Source organism: Rhipicephalus microplus, chromosome 6 (assembly GCF_043290135.1).
Source record: "Rhipicephalus microplus isolate Deutch F79 chromosome 6, USDA_Rmic, whole genome shotgun sequence".
Taxonomy (NCBI): domain Eukaryota; kingdom Metazoa; phylum Arthropoda; class Arachnida; order Ixodida; family Ixodidae; genus Rhipicephalus; species Rhipicephalus microplus.
In genome coordinates, this window is record NC_134705.1 from 196,603,023 (window position 1) to 196,624,405 (window position 21,383).

The window sequence follows — 21,383 nt, forward strand, 5'->3', positions numbered from 1 at the left end:
GGTTAGGCTAGCTAGAACAAGCGAACTTGGGGACAAGTATAGGTGCTTTACGTACGCGAACACAGTGCTGAGACAGACGAATAGGAGATATCGCTCATCGTATAGTCACCGACAGCCTGTTCAAGCTACCTTCATGTGTGAGCAGCCTTGGATAATTCGTTTATCTTACTTTTGAGGCCACTAAAAGCACCGCGCGTGTGGCGGAAATCGCGTGGTATTTTTTTTTAATTTCGCACACTTCAGACAAAGACTAGGAAGCTATTAAGCAGCGCCGTTACCTTGTTCTAGATTAAAAATATTGTCGTTTCTGAACAAGTGCTACAAGTTTTGTACTGAATATTTTTCTCTTGATAATCTATTTGAAAAGTTCGTTAAGCAATTTTTGTTAATTTTCGAGCTTGGCGGATCGGAAAAAAATATCCTGACGTGCTCCACATGGACCAGAACAATTGTGCGCTAATTGTAGATGCGTAAAAATTACGTTTATTTTTTTCTACCTTGGTGCTCTTTAGCTGAAACGTCCCGTACTTTGCACCAATTTGTATGCTTTGCGAACAGTGCGCGAAGTGTACTTTGTACGATTCGTATGCTGTGTACCAAGTGTTCAGGGTACACGCTAAGGTATAAGCAGTTGTGCGAAGCATACACACACACACACACCAGGAAGGTAGGCACTTGCAGCCGCGAAGAAGGCCTCGTCCAAGCTTTGGCTCAAGTGGCCATCCGTGTTCCAGGACTTCCACTCTCTTCAACATTTGCCCTGAAATTCTGCCCTATTTGGATTAGATGTTATCTTTATATTTCAATGTCCCCCCACACCTCACCCCACTCTTTGCAGCATTCTGCGACTGCCCCGGTTTTGCGATTGGCCTCGAGATCTTGGATTGTCCATAGAGTTTCCCAAAATTAACTAGAGGGCACTCTGGCGCTGCGATCGTTCAGCGACCATGGGAATGATGGGTAGTGCACACATTTGCGTAGTCTTTGTAATTGCGAGCGGCGAATCGTACTTGCGGCTTCGTTTATTGCTGGTTACGGTTTTTGTTTTGAAAGAAAGAACGAAATCTTTTAAACTTAGTGACTTTATTCAAAATGGTAAGCCAAAAAAAATAAGGTTGTGAAGTGCGAACGGTGAACATTTGCTAATTTATGTTTTCGTGAAAAAACAGCTCCAAGCCACACGAACACACACGGAGCCAGAAGCAGGCCAGAAGTACGAAAATTAGACAAATGTGGGTACTACCCATCATTCCCATGCTCGCTGAAGCACCATGCGTTGCAGCTCCCATAGACACTAGCGCCAGAGTTCCCTCTAGTCTATATTGAGAAACTCTATGGGATTGTCGCCCTTTCGCGTGTGTCGTCAATTTGAGGATTTCGCGCACTTTCAACCGTGCGGCAGCTGCCGCAGCTCCTCTACGCGGATATTCTGCTCAAGACGGAAACTTCGTCCATCTAACAGCCTTTAGAGGGTCAACTAACGCCTTCAACGACTGTTTTCGAGTGCGATTATAATCTTATTTCAGCAGCGGCCCAACTGACAGGGCCAGAAAATCCCCCGGATAGCCGACGAGTGCACCGAAGCCACCGACCACATTGTGGGCAAGAAAGGAAAACTATGTGTGTGTGTTTTCGGTCGTTATCACACACACTTGCCGCCGAGAAATACTATTTATTCAGTTTTATTTTTTTTCTAGGTGTGAAGCTTTTTAAGGCGTGGGCTGTGCGTCCCCTGTATATAGTTACCTCTCATTTAGTTCTTGCAGTGTTCACTAGATGACGGTACTTGTAGCTGATGATGAAAAGATGCAGGATGTTATAAACAAGACGGCGGTACTTGTAGTTGATGATGAAAGATGCGAGATGTTGTAAAATAGGAATGATGTCACATATGGCGCATGTCATTGGTGGACGGCAATCGTTCGATTAAGTGCGGCGACATACGCTAGGGGGAGCGTTGTAATAAAATAGAGTGGGCAAAATGTACTGAGGATTCATGGTTTACCATGTTTACCCCCGGAGCTTCGCCCACTCATCATCATTCACTTCGTGAATATGGCGGCACTTTTTTAGATGCGGAGCATCTAATACTCGAGGCTTGTAGTGCGGCGCCGTCCGCAAGCTTCCTCCTCCTTCTTCCACCATCTGTGCATCCCTTCCTCCTCTACACACCGCGTGCGCTTCTCCTCTTCACGAACATTCGCTAGCTGTATAATGTAGCGCGCATGCGCCATCACGCTTCGAAAACATCGGCAGCTGACGCGCGCGCATGCGCCGTCGCGCTTCGAGAACATCGGCAGCTGACGCGCGCGCATGCGCCGTTGCGCTTCTCCCCCTTCTCGAACATTCGACAGCTGACAGTGCATGCGCCGTCGCGCTGTATATATACTCAAGGTCGGCGCTCGCTCGCTCAGTTGCCGCTCGTCGGTTGGTTTGTATGGCGCGTCGACGTCCAAGGTCGCGGTGAAATGAATTCCAACGAATCCACAAACACAATGATCGACGTCCCTTCGACCAGCGCCGCCCTTTCGCATACGTGTGTACGTGTTCACTCATTTAACACCCCCTCCTACAACCACGTTAACCAATTTAGCCATCGACCCAAGTAAGTCGCAATTTAACACCCCATTTCACAACCACGTTAACCAATTTAGCCATCGACCCAAGTAAGTCGCACTTTAACACCCCGTTAACCAATTATATGCTCCGAATCCTCCTCAGTGTTCCCCCGAGGGAAGCTGCGGGCAATTATTTATGTTTCATTAATCGTGTCTTTCTACATAGTCTACAAGTATGTAGATGAGGCTTGTGAAACGCCATGGTGTCTCATCGAGGGTGAGGCGGTGTACGACGCAGGCCACGTTGTTGAATGCGCGGTCGAGGCTGTCAGCGGAGGCCGCATCACCATCGCGGCTCTCGTTCTGCAAACAAGTGGACTTGCGAACCCGCCACACAACGTCTCCACCGTGATTGACTGCGGCGAAGTGGCGAATGCTTGCCGTTTCGTGCAAATAAGGATGAGGCGATGTGTGCACTTGTAACGCAACATGTGTAAAGCATGTTGGGGCAGTGTCTTCGTGTAACCTGACATAAAATTTATGCTCACTGCAGGTCTGCAGTTGCAGTCGAGCTCATATCACATTTTGCATTGTGTTAATGTTTCTAAATTAGAAACCTAGTTACAACTTTGAACTAGTTTGAATATTTAATGTTGCCACCATTCTTAACCTAATAATAAAGTGTTTAGGTACGGTGCCAGTAATTTATCAACCCTGTTGATAAAAAGAGACCGTAAATATTTCACAGTTTTAAAAGTTGTGTTGCCATTACAACATAAGACTGCTGGTTGGAGAGGTGGACTATAAATTCATAATTTATGTATGAGCCTGGTAAGGCCAATAAGATTATAATACAATGTAGTTAACATAATAAATACGTGCCTTTTAACATTTAACACTGCGCAGCAATCGCCGCGGAGACAAACGGTCGCAAGTAGTTCTATAAAACAAAGCGCTGTGCTTTCGAAACGATTTAAAAGTGGAGACGCACGGTTGTTTGAACAGGGTCGGTAGCCGCCACAAATCATATAACCTACTGAACTGCGTCTTTGTCGAGGTTTACCACGCACGGTGGTTTATGTACGGCGCCAGGCCTCAAAACGAAAAGCGCGCGAATCCTCAAAGTGACGTCACACAAGCGCCGTTCGCAGCGCCACCATCAGTCGCACACCACGCCAATACCCCCTATATCAGTTTATCTTTATTCGAGCGACATTTTCCCGCTTCACACCATAGTATAACATGTTATGGGGTGTCGTAACCTGACTTAGTGACACTCCTGTTGATTGCACCAGAGGGCGCCGCGTTTTAAGACTCATAAAAGTGCTTGGAATAGCAAAACGCACAAGATGCACAAGAACAACTACACGAGACGCCTTGTCTAGCTCTTCTTGCGTATTTCGTGTGTTTGGCGCTTCGAAGTACCTTCATGAATCAGCACAAACTCAAGGAACTTTCAGTTTCGCTTAGAGTATTACGACCCACAAGACACGAGGGGCTTTCGCCTTGTGAACATGCACATGTTTCGCCTGCTGGTGAGTGTCGTGATTGAGGAGGGCCCTTAATTCGTTGGCCTCCCTGTCTACCTTGCTCGGCAAGTGCTTCATAAGCCGCCATTTTTCAGCAACTTGTAAACACTGGATAACGTTCACTGCGCTTCATGTGCGAGGGGAAACCTGAAGCGGGCGTCGCTAAAGCAACACTTGTTTGCTCGCGCTGTAAAGATAAGAGTCCTTTGGTAGGCAAGCCAGGGTACAGGCATCGACACGTCAAATCCTCGGACAGAAAACAGCTGTCGCCAACGAGGGTGGCTGCTTTATCTCCGTGCTACTGCTGTTATACAGTGCTGGTATTACCGACAGGCGCGATCGTTCACACCGGAGCTTAAGGTGCACAGTATTTAAAAGCAAACTTCCTAAATGCCCAATAACCGTGCTCTATGAACACGTGAGGACAGCAGTCAACTCACATTCACAAGGTATCATTCAAGCTAGCGTCTCTAGAGAACGCTGCCACGTCTTTACGCATAGGCATCCGCAGCGGGAAGAGAGAAGGAGGGAGGTGCAAAGTCTGCCCCATATATTTACTAAAGAGGGGGGGCGATAAACGTTCGCCCACCCCCAAGGCATACCCTCTGCCCACTTATGCCTTCACGGCCATTCGCGCGGGTCTAGTTGGCACGCTGATATTTTCGACAAAAGTTGTGCACTAAAGCCAGGAGACGAGGGAACAAGGAGTAGCTCTGATGACCTGCCGGTGCAGCCAATACGCACCACGAGTTTTCTGCGAACGTTGACTACTTCTACTACGACCGCCTATTAGTTCTACTACTGTTGCTGCTGTTGCTGCAGGCTAACCTCACTCGGAAAGGAAATTGGCCGTTTGAGCTGACGAACCAGCTGTGCAACTGCAAAAAAGAGGGAAGACGAGCGAAGTTATCGTGACTAGCAATAAGGAGGAGAGGATACTAGAGCAATGACACTCGTTCCGCGCCACCTGCGATCCCGACGACAGGGGCTCCGAAGAAACACTGCCGTCAACAATCCAGCGGGAAACTTTAGAGTTGTCGCGTCTTTATGGGCTAAGAATCCGTCTCTGAGCGCGATAAATGTAAGGACCGCATCATCTCAGCAAGGAGGCCGCAAATAAAAAAAACAGTGATGACGGAACCTAGGACAAGGACAAAGGAACAACAACGAAACAGAAGAAACGTAAGTCAACAAAGAAATACGAGTTGGATGTCTCTCCGGAGAAAGGAAGGAATACCCAAGTGGCCTCGGATATGGGTACGGCTATCCATCTGCTCCGACCACACCTTTTTTGCCAGCATTTTTCTTAATCATAGCTCTCCTCGGACGACTGTTCTCATGTTTTTTTTTTTCGGTACCTACGGCAGGTGTTTGGCTTTGCCATCGCGCACGCGTGTGCTGTGGAAAAGCGCAGGCCAAGCGTCAGCCCGGCTTCCCTTTGGAGCCTCCGCGGGAAATATAAACGTTAGCCGAGCTTGGCGGGAAGAAGGACGCCGGAGCGGCAGCAGGAAAGCTCACTTAGGGACGCCATAAATCGCCGCCAGGAGGACCATCGTGACACCTTTATCGCCGTCTACAGACAAAACAAAAGTGCGCGACTTTCAGCTGCGGCCTTAACGATGTTCTATACCTCACAAAAACAGAAAGAACGGCGAGGTATGAAAAAAAAATAGGGCACTGATAGGTACTATCATTGTTATATCGTTTTGCCTCGCCTGTGCTCTCGCCGGTACGGCAAAGTCTGCCACTTTTCGCTTTAAAGAATATAAAAAAATTGTACGATTTCTTTTATACATGCGAAAGCTCCGCTTGGAAAACGCACAGTCCATATGGTGTAGCGCACCACGACGGGGACTGAGAAGGGGCGCACACACACGTGCATTATTGTTATTGTTATTATAGTTATTGTTATTATTGTTGTTAATATTATTAGAAGAATATGTAATACACGAATTCGTTGTTGTCGTCGTCATCACCGTCGCCATCGTCAAATACAACAAGCCATGAGAGGTGCGAACGAGTAAATTCACCTGGCTCCTATAATTCACTCGCCAAAGTTGACCTGAAAGCGAGAGTTATTTTATCCTCTGTCTGATCACATTTGTTTATCCTTGAAAACTTTGAGCTACTCACGTGGTTCTACAGTGCCTCCGGCACCTGTAACGTCACGTAGTCACGTCATGACATGATTACTTTCTGCGTCACTCGTGTCGACCCCGGCCACACTCGATTTTCGCGTTTGATAACGCACTTAAGGCTTTCACCCTAAAAAAACAACAACAACGTGGCAAACGAAAACAACGGCAGCAACTCAGCAGACGCGTAATATTCTCATCCCTTCAGATCTAAATATTGTGTATGCATAACATAACGCGAAGCACGTAAAAGGCAAGCGTCGGCATAATGAGCACCGCTTTTACGTTTAGCACGCAAAATGCCACGCACTGTTCCGTATGCGTACCTTGGCCTGGGACCGCTCCCAAGCATGCACGTCGAAACTACTGGCATGTTCTACACCAGGTGGCGATAAAACGCTGAAATTCTTTCGCCACGCCGCCACTTTAGGCGCTGCGCAACTATAGATTGCACGACACCCTCTGGCAAGAGCTGGCATGTAACTGTTTCTTTCACCTGCCTTTTGAACTAAACGTACGAGTGTTTCTGCGCCAAGGCAATCAGCTATAGGAGAGAGATTTCCCTTGACAGTACGTAACGCTATGCTTTTATCTCCTTGTCCGTTTGTTTTGCATAAACTGACTGTTTTTCCTTGAGCGGACAACTGGGGGGTTTCGGCGTTACGAGAGAACCGATACCCATCGATAACCATGCCACTTTACGCGAGCGTCAATACCACGTGGGTGCTTACTTTTTTCTCCTCTCCTTTTTTTTTCTATCTTGAAGAGCGAAGAAAAGGGAAGTTGTCAACAACCAACCAGTTTTTATTAGTGAGCTACTGGAACAATTCATATGTCATTCCAATATTTCCATATCTTTGCCTTTGAAGTCTACATGGAGTGCTTATTTGTTGCATACATTTACCATATATTTCCATAGTAATCTTACGCAGGATGGAATGTAAAGATTTTACGCCATCTCCGGCTAAAAGGAACCATTTGTAGATGCGAAGCAGCGCGTGTTAACTCTTACACTGGCGGTGACGTTCACGCTGGCGCAAATCGCGGAGTCACGCAGGAGAGAAACCTGGGGAGGCGCAAAGTAAGCAGTGACATGGACCGGTGTTTCCTACTGGAACATGCCAATTGCTGCTAACGGGCAATGTAAGACAGCAGACACCGATTGGAAAAAGAGAGCCGCCGTCCAATTTTAGTTAACGCGCACGCTACGAATTTTTATCGTTCAGCAACGCACAGGAGAAATTTTTCCCCTCTCTCTCTCTCTCTCTCTCTCTCTCTGACCGGCGCTACCTTGGAAGTCAAAACCCAGTGCCTATATGCAGGGTGTTTCAAAAAATGTCTCCAATATTTTTTTGAAAATTCCAGAAAGGAAGTGTCTGCGTGTTACTTGCGCCGTTGCCTTCCTGTGGCAGAAGGCATCTTCAGATGGGTGCAAACAACATCTACGGCAGTAATTATATAAATTAACACAATTAACTTTTTAACCAGTAGTAATAGCCGGTCGAGTCAAGCGGGCGAATTCAAGGCTTTCCTACGAATAGTCCGTCGCCACTTTCAAATTTTGGAGAAGCGGCCACTGGTAATCACCGCGGAGCGATGCAATCTGGCCAATTCCGCTAGCGAAACCGAAACCGTCGCGCCAACAGCGCATCTACCATTCACTTGGACAACACCCTGAGAGACGACACTGTATCCCTCGCATTGGAGGAAAAGAATAAGCGAGCGTCGATAAGCGGCCTCGAAGCAAAGTGTCTAAATTGACGGTTGACAACGGCGAGAGAAACAGTTAAACCCCGCATATCAGTCAATCAAATCTTGTCAATTCTACATCTGGAATAACACTGTTAGGACGAGGACGCGAGTGGGCACACAACACTATCGAGGTGCAAGATAAGCGCCTCAAAAAGCTAGTCCATTTTTGCTTGTGCTCTATAGCCTTCCAAAGAATGAGCGAAGTGATTCCAAGAGAGGGAAAACAAGAGAAAAGTGAGCCCCGTAACTGTCTGCATCAAGGTGAGACACCTCAACAGTAGCTCACAGTGGATGGGGGTGAGGAAGGATTAAAAGGATAGAAGTAAAGGTATAGAGAAAGAGAGATGCGCTAGGCCAGCGAGCGAGGACATATCAAGGGTATAGGAGAGATAGGAAAGATGGAAACACGCTCACAGGAGTCCGAGGACGGGGCACCACTTGCGAGAGCTCTTGTCGGCGTCAGGAGATAGCGTAGGGAGAGTCCAGTAGGTCAGAGCTGCGCTAAGATCGGCGTCAGGAGATGACGTAGGGCCAGCCCAGTCGGGCAGAGCTACGCGGACGTCGGATATCGCGAGGGCACAACCGGTCGGCACGGAATCCAGCAAGCGAGTCCAACCAAAGAATGAACCTTCCAAAGGCTTGAGGGTACGTGCGGGTATTCGCGCGCGTTAGTAACCAACGATGATAGCAACGCCCATTCATGTCTGTATCGACGAGGTGAGCGATGCGGGCTTCTTGGGGTGTCTCACGGTTTGGGAGTTGAGCGCGAAAGAACACACCACCTCTCACTGCTTAAAGAAAAAAAAAGTTTGCTTTGTTAAACATGCTGATTTCGTTTACTGCGCAGTATTAACGTGCCCGCTGTGTGCGAAACAGGTTTCTTTGTCGGCTTGAAGACGATAATAAACTTGCAGCAAAAAGAGCTTGGTTTGGGCGAGTTGGTTCATCGTAGTTATGTAGTAGTTATAGCGCGACAACTGTAAGGGAAAAAAAACAACGTGTACAGAAAACAGCGCTCTTTCCTGTCCGTGTTGTTTCTTACTGTTCTCACGCAGTTACTACGACACAACTAAAATAAACTTATTGTTATCAGCACCTTTCTGTATTGTGGCATCTATCTATCTATCTATCTCTCTATCTATCTATCTATCTATCTATCTATCTATCTATCTATCTGTCTCTCTCTCTGCCTCTCTGTATGTATGTATGTATGTATGTGTGCATGTATGTCTGTCTGTCTGTCTGTCTGTCTGTCTGTATGTATGTATGTATGTATGTATGTATGTATGTATGTATGTATGTATGTATGTATGTATGTATGTATGTATGTATGTATGTATGTATGTATGTATGTATGTATGTATGTATGTATGTATGTATGTATGTATGTATGTATGTATGTATGTATGTATGTATGTATGTATGTATGTATGTATGTACGTGCGTATGTATCCCCCGCTGTCTCTCACATAACAGTCGCACACACGCACGCATGTTTGCACGCACTCACACACAAAACACCGAGAACGAGTTTGTACCTTTTTCTGTTCTCTCACGTCTTCACCCACGCGGATGCACACCTGGGCATGTGAACACCCAAGCCCAATCACCTCTCGGCAACGCGATTGCGTCGAATACGTTCGGATATTTCCGGCAAGACCTGTCGTGCCTGTGCAATCTTCATCGGGTCGGAAAACGCCCCGCCAGGCCTCGCATTTCCGAGCCTTCTAGGAACGGCCAAACGAGTGCATATTTGCGAACGGCACACGTCTGATTAAAGCAGGCCTCTGAAATTCCGCCACGCAAGTACGCTGGATACGGCGCGAATATAAAGGCGAAGCGGAAACGGTAATTGCGACCGGGCAAGAAAAGAAAAGAACTTCGCTCTTATTAGATCTCAAGCGCCAAAACTTTTTTTCCAGGAAAGGCCACACTCTTAGTCGGCACGAAGATATTTCTTCTTCCTCTTCTTCTTTGTTCATCTGCCATTTCCGCCTTCTTCTTTAGAATTATTGATGCCGTAGGGGGAACTTTCAAATATGAGGGGCGAGGCACGATGAACACCCTTACTTTCCCAACGTAGCGAGGAGGTTAAATGAGGTGAATACAGTACGCGCACTACGCGTAATGCAGGGTAAACAGGGATCGCGAGACGTCGGCGTTGATATAAGAGAAAGAAGGAAAAAATTGAGTTTAGTGTCAATTCAATATCGGGCGTACAAACACGTATGTATTAATTATTTTGCTTTTTTCTTAAATAAACGGACGTCTCACTTTCGGTTCTTCAACAACAAACGTGCCTTGACGATTTCTGCAGGTTACGCAGCATTAAGTAAACAGATTGAAATCATATCAAGACGTGATGAACTAAACGTTCATTGTTGTTCGTAGTTGTGCTTTAAATGTGCGTGTTCATTGCAGTTTAAAAAAAAACATCTACACTCAACTCTGAACAGTTTTGCGGACACCTAATCTATAAGGGGAGTAATTGAATCTTCAATTTACAAGATGAGCTTCGTTCTAAAATATCTAGTCTCTGACTACGAAAATGAAACGAAAAAAAGAAATCCAGCCTATATGTGGTGGATGATGTGAAGGTGGGTGAAGCTCCGGAAGTATTTCGGTGATACCGTGAATTCTTCGAGCATCTCGCCGCTTCCCGTTCTCGCATTATGGAGTCCCCTTTTCGTTGAGCCCGTTTCGCAGCGGCGGCCTTGGCGCGCACCGTCTCGGGATCCGCCCGGCGCCACGCTCGCTTGGCGGCAGCCTCTCGAGCCACCAAGTGCGATCCGACAAGTACGAGCGGCGATCCAGTAGAAATTGGAGATAACGGGCGCCTCGGCGGAGCTCCGTGCCGCCTGCATGGCAGCCAATCAAATCGGGAAACGCCCCGCCAGGCCACCATGTCATTAAGCAATCGGAGAGCAGCGGCAAGCGCCATCTAGTGTCCATTCGTCCAACCACCATATTGCACACATATCGATGGGACCTAAAACGCCATCTAGTGTCCATTCACCCGACCACCATACTGCACAAATCTCTATGGGACAGCGCCATCTAAGAAACTAGACGAGAAATGGCGATTACGACACAAAATGCGTACAGCGTCATTTAGAGTATCGTCACCCAACGGCAGTTGGCGTGCATCTCTAGGGGACAGCGCCATCTATTGCACGATAAGGGAGACGCTACTGGGTACGTCGGAGGGAGGGATCGCCCTATACTATAAGGAGCTTCACCCATAAAAAAATAGCACAGCTCCCACCCGAGTGCGCAACATTAGCTCACAGGAGCTCTGTTGGCCGTTGCATGGCTAGCCTTGGCTAAGCTTTCACCCTTTCACCTGTAACGTTCACACACCTTTGTATACTGTATTACACATTGTTATGCTTGATTTCTCCTATAGCTCGTATGTGCCATAGAAATTCGGGAAATACCACTGCTCGCCGTATTGGTCAACTGAAAGTTGACTGAAAACACCGTCGGCAAACCCCAATCACGGGCCACGTGTTTCAAGTTCTCTCGTTAGCCATCTGCACGGAATGCTCGGGCGGTGATTGAGCGCCAGCAGCTTCGTGATGATGCTTATTTTCTATGTATGACACTCGGAACTTTGACCACGACAGCGCTGCAGTAAGAGACAAATATGTGTTTGGGCCTCCGTGTAAGTCCTGTGCACAATGGCTCGTTATTTAAAACTAACGTGCAGACTTAACAAACACACACGCACACACACACACACACACACACACACACACACACACACACACACACACACACACACACACACACACACACACAAGCAGACTGAAATCGTTCGATCATACGAATTCATTCGGTGCAGTAAAATGCAACTCGCAGTTTTTATTCCCCAAGGAAAAGAAAATTGCACCTTTCAAGCAGACGACGCGTACGTGCATGTTAAAATTTTGCCTTTTTCTTTGTGATGCACAGTGTGTTTCAACGTAGGTAGGGGTATAGTCACACTTCCCGCAAAAAACTGGTGTTACTTTGCCCTTTGTAATCTGTGTTCCTATCTGCATTCTTTATTGTTTATTCTTGTTATTGTTGTTGTTATTGTTGTTGTTGTTGTTATTGTTGTCGTTGTTGTTATTATTGTTGTCGTTGTTCTTGTCGTTATTGTCGTTATTGTCATTGTCGTTGTTATTGTCGTTATTGTCATTGTCGTTGTTATTGTCGTTATTGTCATTGTCGTTGTTATTGTCGTTATTGTCATTGTCGTCATTGTCGTTATTGTCATTGTCGTCATTGTCATTGTCGTTGTTGTTGCCCTCGCCGTCGCCGTTGTTGTTGCCGTCACCGTCGCCGTTGTTGTTATTGTTGTTGTTGTTGTTATTGTTGTTGTTGTTATTGTTGTTGTTAATGTTGTTGTTGTTATTGTTGTTGTTGTTAATGTTGTTGTTGTTGTTAATGTTGTCGTTGTTGTTATTGTTGTCGTTGTTGTTATTGTTGTTGTTGTTGTTAATGTTGTTGTTGTTGTTGTTAATGTTGTTGTTGTTGTTGTTAATGTTGTTAATGTTGTTGTTGTTGTTGTTGTTGTTGTTGTTGTTGTTGTTGTTGTTGTTGTTGTTGTTGTTGTTGTTGTTGTTGTTGTTGTTGTTGTTGTTGTTGTTGTTGTTGTTGTTGTTGTTGTTGTTGTTGTTGTTTGTGACAATTTATATCCAGATGAATTACCAACGAGCCTAAGTGGAAACCAGTGTCTGATGACGCTCGAGTGGCGATGACAATGATGATGGCGACGATGTTCAATACATGTAAGCAAGCGTTGTCTAAATCGGGTGGTGGGTTAACTAGAGAACGTGCTGTCAGCCTACCACATTGACTTCCCCGCTTATAGATTTTCCTGCCCGACCATTTCCATCGCGTCTAACGGGGCAATGTTCTTTCCTTTCGTTCCTTCTTTTTTTCCCCTCTTTTGGTCAACGCCCATGATAGATTTCGCTCAACTAATCTAAACATTTTCGTTGCATCTGTTATAAGCTGGGCCTCTACTGGACGCCAAGGAAAGGTCACGTTCTTTCGCCAACAACACGGGTACGTGATTCGATCTACGAAAACGGAATTCTGGTAGGTTTAAGCGGCGAAAAAAATCACCACCACCAGCAGCCGCAACATCCTAACTACGCCTACTGCAGCGCAAAGGCCTCTCCCGTGTTCCTCCAATCAACACGGTCCTGTGCTTTCTGCTGTGACGTGACGCCTGAAAGCTTCTTAATCTCATCCGCCAACCTAATTTTCCGTCTCCTCACGCGTTTGCCTTCTCTTGGAATCCAGTCAGTTACCCTCAGTGACCAGCGGTTACCCTGCGTGTCTTGCCCTTTTCCATTTATTCTTGATTTGAACTATGATATCCTTAACCCCCGTTTGTTCTCAGACAAACTCCCTCTCTTCCTGTCTCTCAATGTCACAACTATCATTTCCCTTTCCATCGATTGCTGCGTCGCCTAAAACATAACTTAAACCCTCTTTATAAGCACTCAGGTTTCTGATCCGCAGTTAAGTACTCGTGAGATGCAGCTGTTCGATGCCTTCCTTTTGAGGGATACAGGTAGACTTCTATTTCTCGTGAGGACCATTCGTGACTACCATTGAAGACTATCATTCGTGAAAAGAATCAGATCACCTTGAAAAGCGACGAACTAGACATTGCGTATAACATCTAGTAGCCTTACCTAGCTTCATCAAAATAAACTTCGCTTCTAGAAAAGTTACGTTCAATATCAGAAAAAATTCCGCCATATCCACGAAGTGAATGATGATGAGTGGGCGAAGCTCCGGAGGTAAACCTGGTAAACCATGAATCCTCTGTACATTTTGCCTACTCGAATTTATTACATCGCTCCCCCTAGCGTACGTCGCCGCACTAAATCGAACGATTGCCTTCAACCAATGACACGCGCCATATGTGACATCATTCCTATTTTATAAGATCTCGCGTCTTTCATCAACTACAAGTGCCGCTTTCTAGTTTATAACTTCTTGCATCTTTTCATCATCAGCTACAAGTACCACCATCTAGTAAACACTACAAGAACTAAACGAGAGGTGGCTACATACAGGAGACGGTACCGCCATCTAGTGAACACTGCAAGAACTAAACTAGGGGTGGCTACATACAGGGGACGGTACCGCCATCTAGTGAACACTGCAAGAACTAAACTAGAGGTGGCTACATACAGGCTACAGGGGACGCACAGCCCACGCCCTAAGGAGCTTCGCCCCTAAAAGAACCTTTGCGCGTTATGCGTGAAGCACAGCCACTTTACTAGAGGCAAAAACATAAAAGATAAAGAGAGATAAAAAAAGATGATGAGAAACGTGAACCTTGGAGTAGTAATCAAACCCAAGTAACTCGAGTGCAAAGATATTTATATTAGAGGAACCTAGAGGAAGTATAAGATCAGAACACGCAAGATTTTTTTTTACAGGATAGCGCACGGGATACATAGGAGAGCTCGTCTTGCTGCCGTACTACACTAGCCTCAGCCAGATAAGCTTCGAGTATGCACCACGTACTTGCGAAATAGCAAAGCTTCCAAGATTGAATCCCGAACAACGTATGCAATTCGGGTCGCACAGTCTAGACGAGACATGCGGGTATTCGGAGAAAAACCCGTCGCATCTAAACTCAAGTCGATAGGCTGATATCATCCACAAACGCGACTCACCTGAACCTTACATAACCAGATTGCAGATACCTGCAAGACTAACGGTAGTAACACGCTCAAAAAGAAAAAAAAATCATAGGGCCCCACATATACTCGCAGAAGACGGCTCGAAGGGGAAAGCCTTTGTTTTTTCTTCGCAGTCGATTTACTGATCCTTCTCACCTCCTAACCCTGTTCGAAAACTTTCTGCACCTAAAGTCGTTTTGCATGGTCACCCCACCTCTCATCAGGCGACGAAGTCACGTGGTGGTGTCATCACGAGGCGTCACAAGACGTGATGTCAAAATAACGTCACAGTGTCATTGTTATGAACGACGCAGCGAGCGTTGGAAAGGGAAACGATAGGTGTAACCTTAGTAGACAAGAAGAAAATACAGTGGGTCAAGGAACAAACCGGAGTTGAAGTCAAGAAGAAATGGATATGGACCATCCCCGTTAGAGCATGGGCGGGATAACCACTGGTCATTAAAGGTAACTAACTAGATACCCATAAAAGACACGAAAGGGAGAGAGTTAGGTGGGCTGATGAGATTAAGAAGTTCACAAAGCACAAGACCCGGTTGAGTAGCGGATCATGGGAGAGGCCATGCCTTGCAATAGGCGTAGTCAGGCTGATGACGATGACATTGCGATGACATCACAAGTTTCGCCGATCTGTAACGTCATGATGACGTCAAGTGGTGATGTCATTTTGAGATGGCGACGCCATCGCGAGATTGCCGTCTCTCCTGTTGACGACGATAACGCCACCTATGCTGACGGTGAATTTTTGCGTTTCGTGAGGCATCTAAGGAAGGAGGAAGATCTAAGGTGATGTAAAGATATAAAGAATAATAATTTACTTTATAATTTTGTTCCGACGGTAATGTGAATTTACGGGATGAGTTAGGCAGCTCCACTAAAGTGAAAACCTCGGGAGGTGCGAAAAACTGGTGTTTCCCGTAGAAACACGTGAACAGCAATGATGGGACAGCGTTTCCTCATTGCTAGAGACAGTGTCAGGGACAGCGTCCAGCTCTCATCGCAGAAGGAGCTTTTGGTGAGACAACACGTCGTCTTGTAACACGAAAGATTCCGATGCCTCCGTCGGAGACCCGCGTCTTGCGTCGTCGAGGACGAGTCGTGCAAAATGTCATCATCACGGAAATACGTCCCCATATGAAGTCACAGTAATGTCACATGACGCAACGCTACATGATGACACTATCACATGGCATCGAAACTTGGTTAGAGGTGGTCCGATAATAGAGGCAATACACAATCAGATAAGACGTCTCGGATATTGGAAGCCGGCCAAAAACACACTGGGTGCATAAAGCTTTCGAATGGTAGCAGGTAGCAACACATCGATGGAGAGGGGAAAAAAATATTGCTTTCGCCTTCAAGTTGTCTTGAGTGAACGCATAAAAGACCCTGCTAGTCTTTCGCCACTCGAAGAAATGCAGATGGCGTTGTCTCTTGTGCACGGGCGCGCGTTCTCGCGAGTTTTTTTTTTCCTGTACGAGCACGCCGCTTTATTTGCGACTTGCTTTGCCGTGACTGGAGACGGCGACAGCCTGAGTACATAGGGTGCCTTGCACCTGAAGTGTAAGAAACCTGTATTGCTCTTTCTGGTTATTCAAGAGGATGCCGTAACAGCGAGAAAAAAATAACTGAAGGCGGGTCGACACGACATCATGTGAAAGTGCATCACACGTCCCAATGTTAAACCCATCTGTTAAACCCATTAGCGCTCGTGTTGTCTACGTTTCTTTCTTTTGTCTCTGTGTTTTTTTGGCGCTAAGATTTCGTAGTCATCCATCTGACTTCGGTTAAGATTGGCCGAACGCAGGTAAATTTTTTTTTCTAGAAAAGCAAGAGCTTCCTCGGGTCTTTTCTCACGCAGCCTGATTTCCTTCGCTATCTCGAAGATGTTCGCAGCTCCCTTCCTACTATGTTTTTTTTATTTCTTGCTCGAAGGGAACTTGGTTACGTAACACATTCACGCGAAATGTTGGAAGGTCTGGTGAAATATCTTGAATGGTTCTCGAACCTGCCTGTCCCGACTTTATTTACGAGTCGTTGGGAACATGCGGCAAAATTTTATGCAGCGGTCCACCCTACGTAACTTTTTTATGTGACTACAAGCCTCTTTTACCTCCTACCACTCCGTTATTTTTTGTATGTGTGGACAAGCCTCCCTTTCCTCCAACCACCACGTTATTTTATATTTTATTTTTTTTGTCTGTTAGTGTAGTAAACGCTTTTCCAGCCACTTTGTGTGGATCTGCTTTTCGGCCAGGGATAACTTCCTAAACTAAGTCTTCCCAAGTTTCTTTTATTTTCTTTTACTTTTTCTTAACAGCCTCTTTGCGATATGAATTCGTCGCGCAAAAAGTTGCCTTCAACTCTTTTTCGTTTAAATTCTTTCTATCACCGGCACCGTTTTACATAAAGAGATCTTTTCGGGGCAGATTTAGTTACCATTGCAACGAGCTAATACACTAGCAAGTCCAATCAGTCATACGTAAAGAGAAAAAAATGCCGTTTATATAGATCAGGGTGGTAATGCTTACATTTATTGAAGAAACTTTTGAAAGGCCTGCTCTTTAATACTAGTTTGGCCTACCAATCGATCGATCGATTGATTGATTGATTGATTGATTGATCAATCGACGATCGATCGATGAATTGATGGATGATTGATTGATGATTGATTGATTGATTGATGATTGATTGATTGATTGATATATTGATTGATTGATTGATTGATTGATTGATTGATTGATTGATCGGTTCATGCTAATATTGCTAGGCCCGTAGTCAAATGACAACAACGTAAAGCGCTGATGTACAACCTGTCTTCTAAAAAAATTATAAGGAAATCTTTAATAGTTTAATCATTCACAGAATTGCTGATTTTCGCACTTTAGGAATGATGATGGAAGCGTTTAACACTCTGTAATTCGTTTATGGTTGATACAAAAAGAATAGACAAAAAACGACTCTACAGTATTTCGTAATTTTCTTTGAAAGATTGCATTATGCAGAGCTGACTTTGCAAAGACAATGCATTAGGGTTAGCTTTACATGCTTTCGTAATACCAGGATTCGTAGGCGACGACACGAAGGCGTGATTTCTCAAATATTTTCCGCCTAGACTCTCATTTGCATTTGAGAAAAAAAGAGTATCGCTTCCTCGTCTTAAGCTACGCTGCAATACACGCGTGATCCACCGTGAAACAGAGATACCTTGCCGCGTAACAAAGTTGTCATGTAAGGAAGCATACCAAGAAAGAAGAGCGACGCAGGCAGGCTTCATAGTACGTATTTAGTTGTTATACACCGAAGCACACAACGTCTCCGACCGCAGCAGGAGAACCACAACATGTCTATTTAGCATGCGACAGACACTGGGCACCGTTTTTTTATATAGGTGCGGCTATTTTAACCAGCATAATGCCCTCCTTGCGTGAACGCGGCTTATAACACCATAAACCTACTATGCGTTGCTTAACTATACATGCGCAATAGACCTTTATAGGCGCAGTAATACCAACGGTATTTCATAACGCTTGCACCAGAGCCTGTACGATTCATGAACGCGTACTACGGTTCGTGAGACCTAACCAACCCCCTCCTCTTTTTCTACCCCGCTTTCATTCTGTGTATACTTTGCAGCATAAGTATGATTAATTGCTATGCGGTGTGTATACTTCGATATACAGAACATGAGCATTGCATCATAATTTACTAATGTTAACCTACCATTATGTAACGAATTTGAGAACTCTGCTGGACTTCGTACGTAAAGAGACGTGTTTTTTTTTTTAGCCAACCACCTTCGCTGGTTAATCCACTACGACAATATGGTGGTGTTTCTCTCGCGAATCGTTAGAGTGTAACATCATCGCAAACACAGGTGCCGATAGTTCCGCACTCTCTTCATTGGAAGGTTCGCTTATCTACCCTTGCTTGAACTTGATCGCTTCTGCTTCATTACTCAGCTGCTTAAGCTTCTTTTTTTTCATCATTTCTTCTTTTTTTCATCATTTCTTTCTTTTCATCATTACTTCTTGTTTTGTTCAGCTTCTACAATCGAGTTTTGCTGTCGTCGTCGTTGTCGTTGTCGTCATCGTCGTCGTCCTTGTTCTTGTTGTTGTTGTTGTTGTTGTTGTTGTTGTTTTTGTTGTTGTTGTTGTTGTTGTTGTTGTCGTTGTTGTTGTTGTTGTTGTTGTTGTTGTTGTTCAACTCTCATAAGCGCGAAGCAGCTAAGGGTATCAGCTTGTCGGTGTCTAACGCCCACACGGTGTGTCACGGTCCATGATAAGAACGGGTGAGAGAAGAAGAACAAGAAGAACAAAACAAGGAGGCGTTCCGACGCACTTTTCCATTGACGTTATTGTACCGGGAACTCCCTTCTCTACATGACCGGTTTCAGGTGTGGCACCACGCACCACGTGTGGTTCCATCAAAGAAATAGCTCTCAAAACGCTGCAGGCTTCGCTCGTTCTTGGGTTTCACATTACTACAGCTGAAACAACCTTAATCTAACATGCCTCACCCCACCCCTGTTTTCTCTCTCTCTCTCTCTCTCTCTTCGTTTCATTATTGCTCTCATTTTTCATCTCCTGTTTCTTCTCTTTCAAAATATGTAGCGCACGTAAAGAGAAACGATGTGTTTAGTTCACCCTACTCGCCTAACGTCCAGTTTAAGCTAAAGTAACACAGAAGGCACGTCGACGTGCCAAAAAAATACCTTGACACAGTGTTGGTAACGAAGTGAATGAAGCCAAAATAAACTTAAAATTTTTCCTGAGATTTGACTGAGCACGCCGAGGCGAACGCACACTGACACTCCGGATGCCGCTTACACAGAAAGAAAGCAAAATAAAATACCGTTATTGCTGTTTCTTTTTTTTTTTTGACGGTATCACGTGTTGAATTCACTGTCCTTTTATTACCGCTTATTTCGTGCGTTACAGCACTCTTAAAAACTAATTACAACATGCCCTCTGTATGAGCTAAAGTCAACGTATTGAAAAAAAATTAATGTCATGAAAATTAGCTAAAAAAGCCAACGTCGTGAAAAAAATCAACACGGTGAAAATTTCAAGAGAAGGTTACCAAACAATTAACAGCAAAAAAAAGTTTCATGAAAGATGGAAAGAAAACGCAGTTCTGAGTCGCTGGGACTGCTGGGAAGATCGAAACACGTCTCACCGACGAACTCTCGGCTCACTGGTCCAGACTAGCCCCACCGCGGTGGTCTAGTGGCTAAGGTACTCGGCTGCTGACCCGCAGGTCGCGGGTTCGATTCCCGGCTGCGGCGGCTGCATTTCCGATGGAGGCGGAAATGTTGTAGGCCCGTGTACTCGGATTTGTGTGCACGTTAAAGAACCCCAGGTGGTCAAAATTTCCGGAGTCCTCCACTACGGCGTCTCTCATAATCAAATGGTGGTTTTGGGACGTTAAACCCCACAAATCAATCAATCAATCTGGTCCAGACTAGAACGCGGGGTGAGGTGGGAGGTCTGAAGAAGAGTGAAGCACAGGGAGCGCGCACAAACTATAACACCATGTGTGCGAGCGTGCTCGTTCAGACGGAAGCGCAGGAAGGAATCAGGAACCATGTTCCCTGGGGAACAGGAACAATGAACAGCAAGAAACGGTCAGTAAAAAGGAGTCGAAGAGAAGAAGATCAAGGAAGACGAAGACGGGACGACGAAACACAAGTCTGTCTTTCGGTCAGGGATCAGAAGCATGGGGAGAAGAGGTGTAGAAAGAGGGAGAGGAAGAGAGAAATAACGGGGAATGTGATGGAAAAATTGCGCCCGAGTACCGAAGGAAACACGACAGGGTGTAAAAGACGTCCAGCCGAGCGTGCTAAGACGATGATTCGATGAAAGTGCGAGGGCATTAAGCAATAAACGTAAAAGAAAGAAAAAAAAGGGAAACTAAAAGCGAGGAAATCGAATTCACTCGCCAGAAACTGAAATTCAGTTTGCCGTGAGGCCAGGAGGTGCAGCTAAGAATGGGCAATGGTGCGGCATCTCCCTTTAAAAAAAAGTATAAATCAATCTCGTAACTCGAAACTGGTAGTTTTTCACTTTATTATCGAGTGCCAGCATGCCTTACAGGCATTGCTTTCCTTTTCACAATGTTCATTTAGTTTCCCAGGATTTGCATTTTTTTAGTCTCTTCTCGCTCCTTTCATGCTCTTAGCTGTATTTTTTCTTCTCGAATCCACCAAAGCGCTCGCTTCTGTGTGTACGCCGTTTTTGTTAGCTCCCCTGGCCGTGTTTGCTGTGTTGACGCAGAACGAATCCTTGACTTCTGCTAATGACTCCAAATGGCTTGTACACAGGAGTGTGCGCGGTAAACAATGCGCCCCTCGTATAACGGGCGCGGTCTAAGCGAATTCAAAGGCGAGTTCGGGAAGGAGAGAGTCCGGCAAGCCCTACGTCTGAAGCGAGGGGCAGTTTCATATCCCATACTGCTCGAACCGAAGAAAAAGACCAGCCCCCCAATTGTACAACGGTTCTCTAGCATGCACATATGCACTATAGAGCATGACATTGAGTTTTGCCTAAGTGGATGAAGACACCAGGTTCTTTTTGAAGAATGAAAGTTGATTCGGGAAAAGGACAGGTGATTTTGTATTTCCCGCATCCTGCCTGGCAGGGTGACAAAATGCTGTCACGCGTTGTGGGTCCACTCGTTGCATGAGAGCTTGGCAGT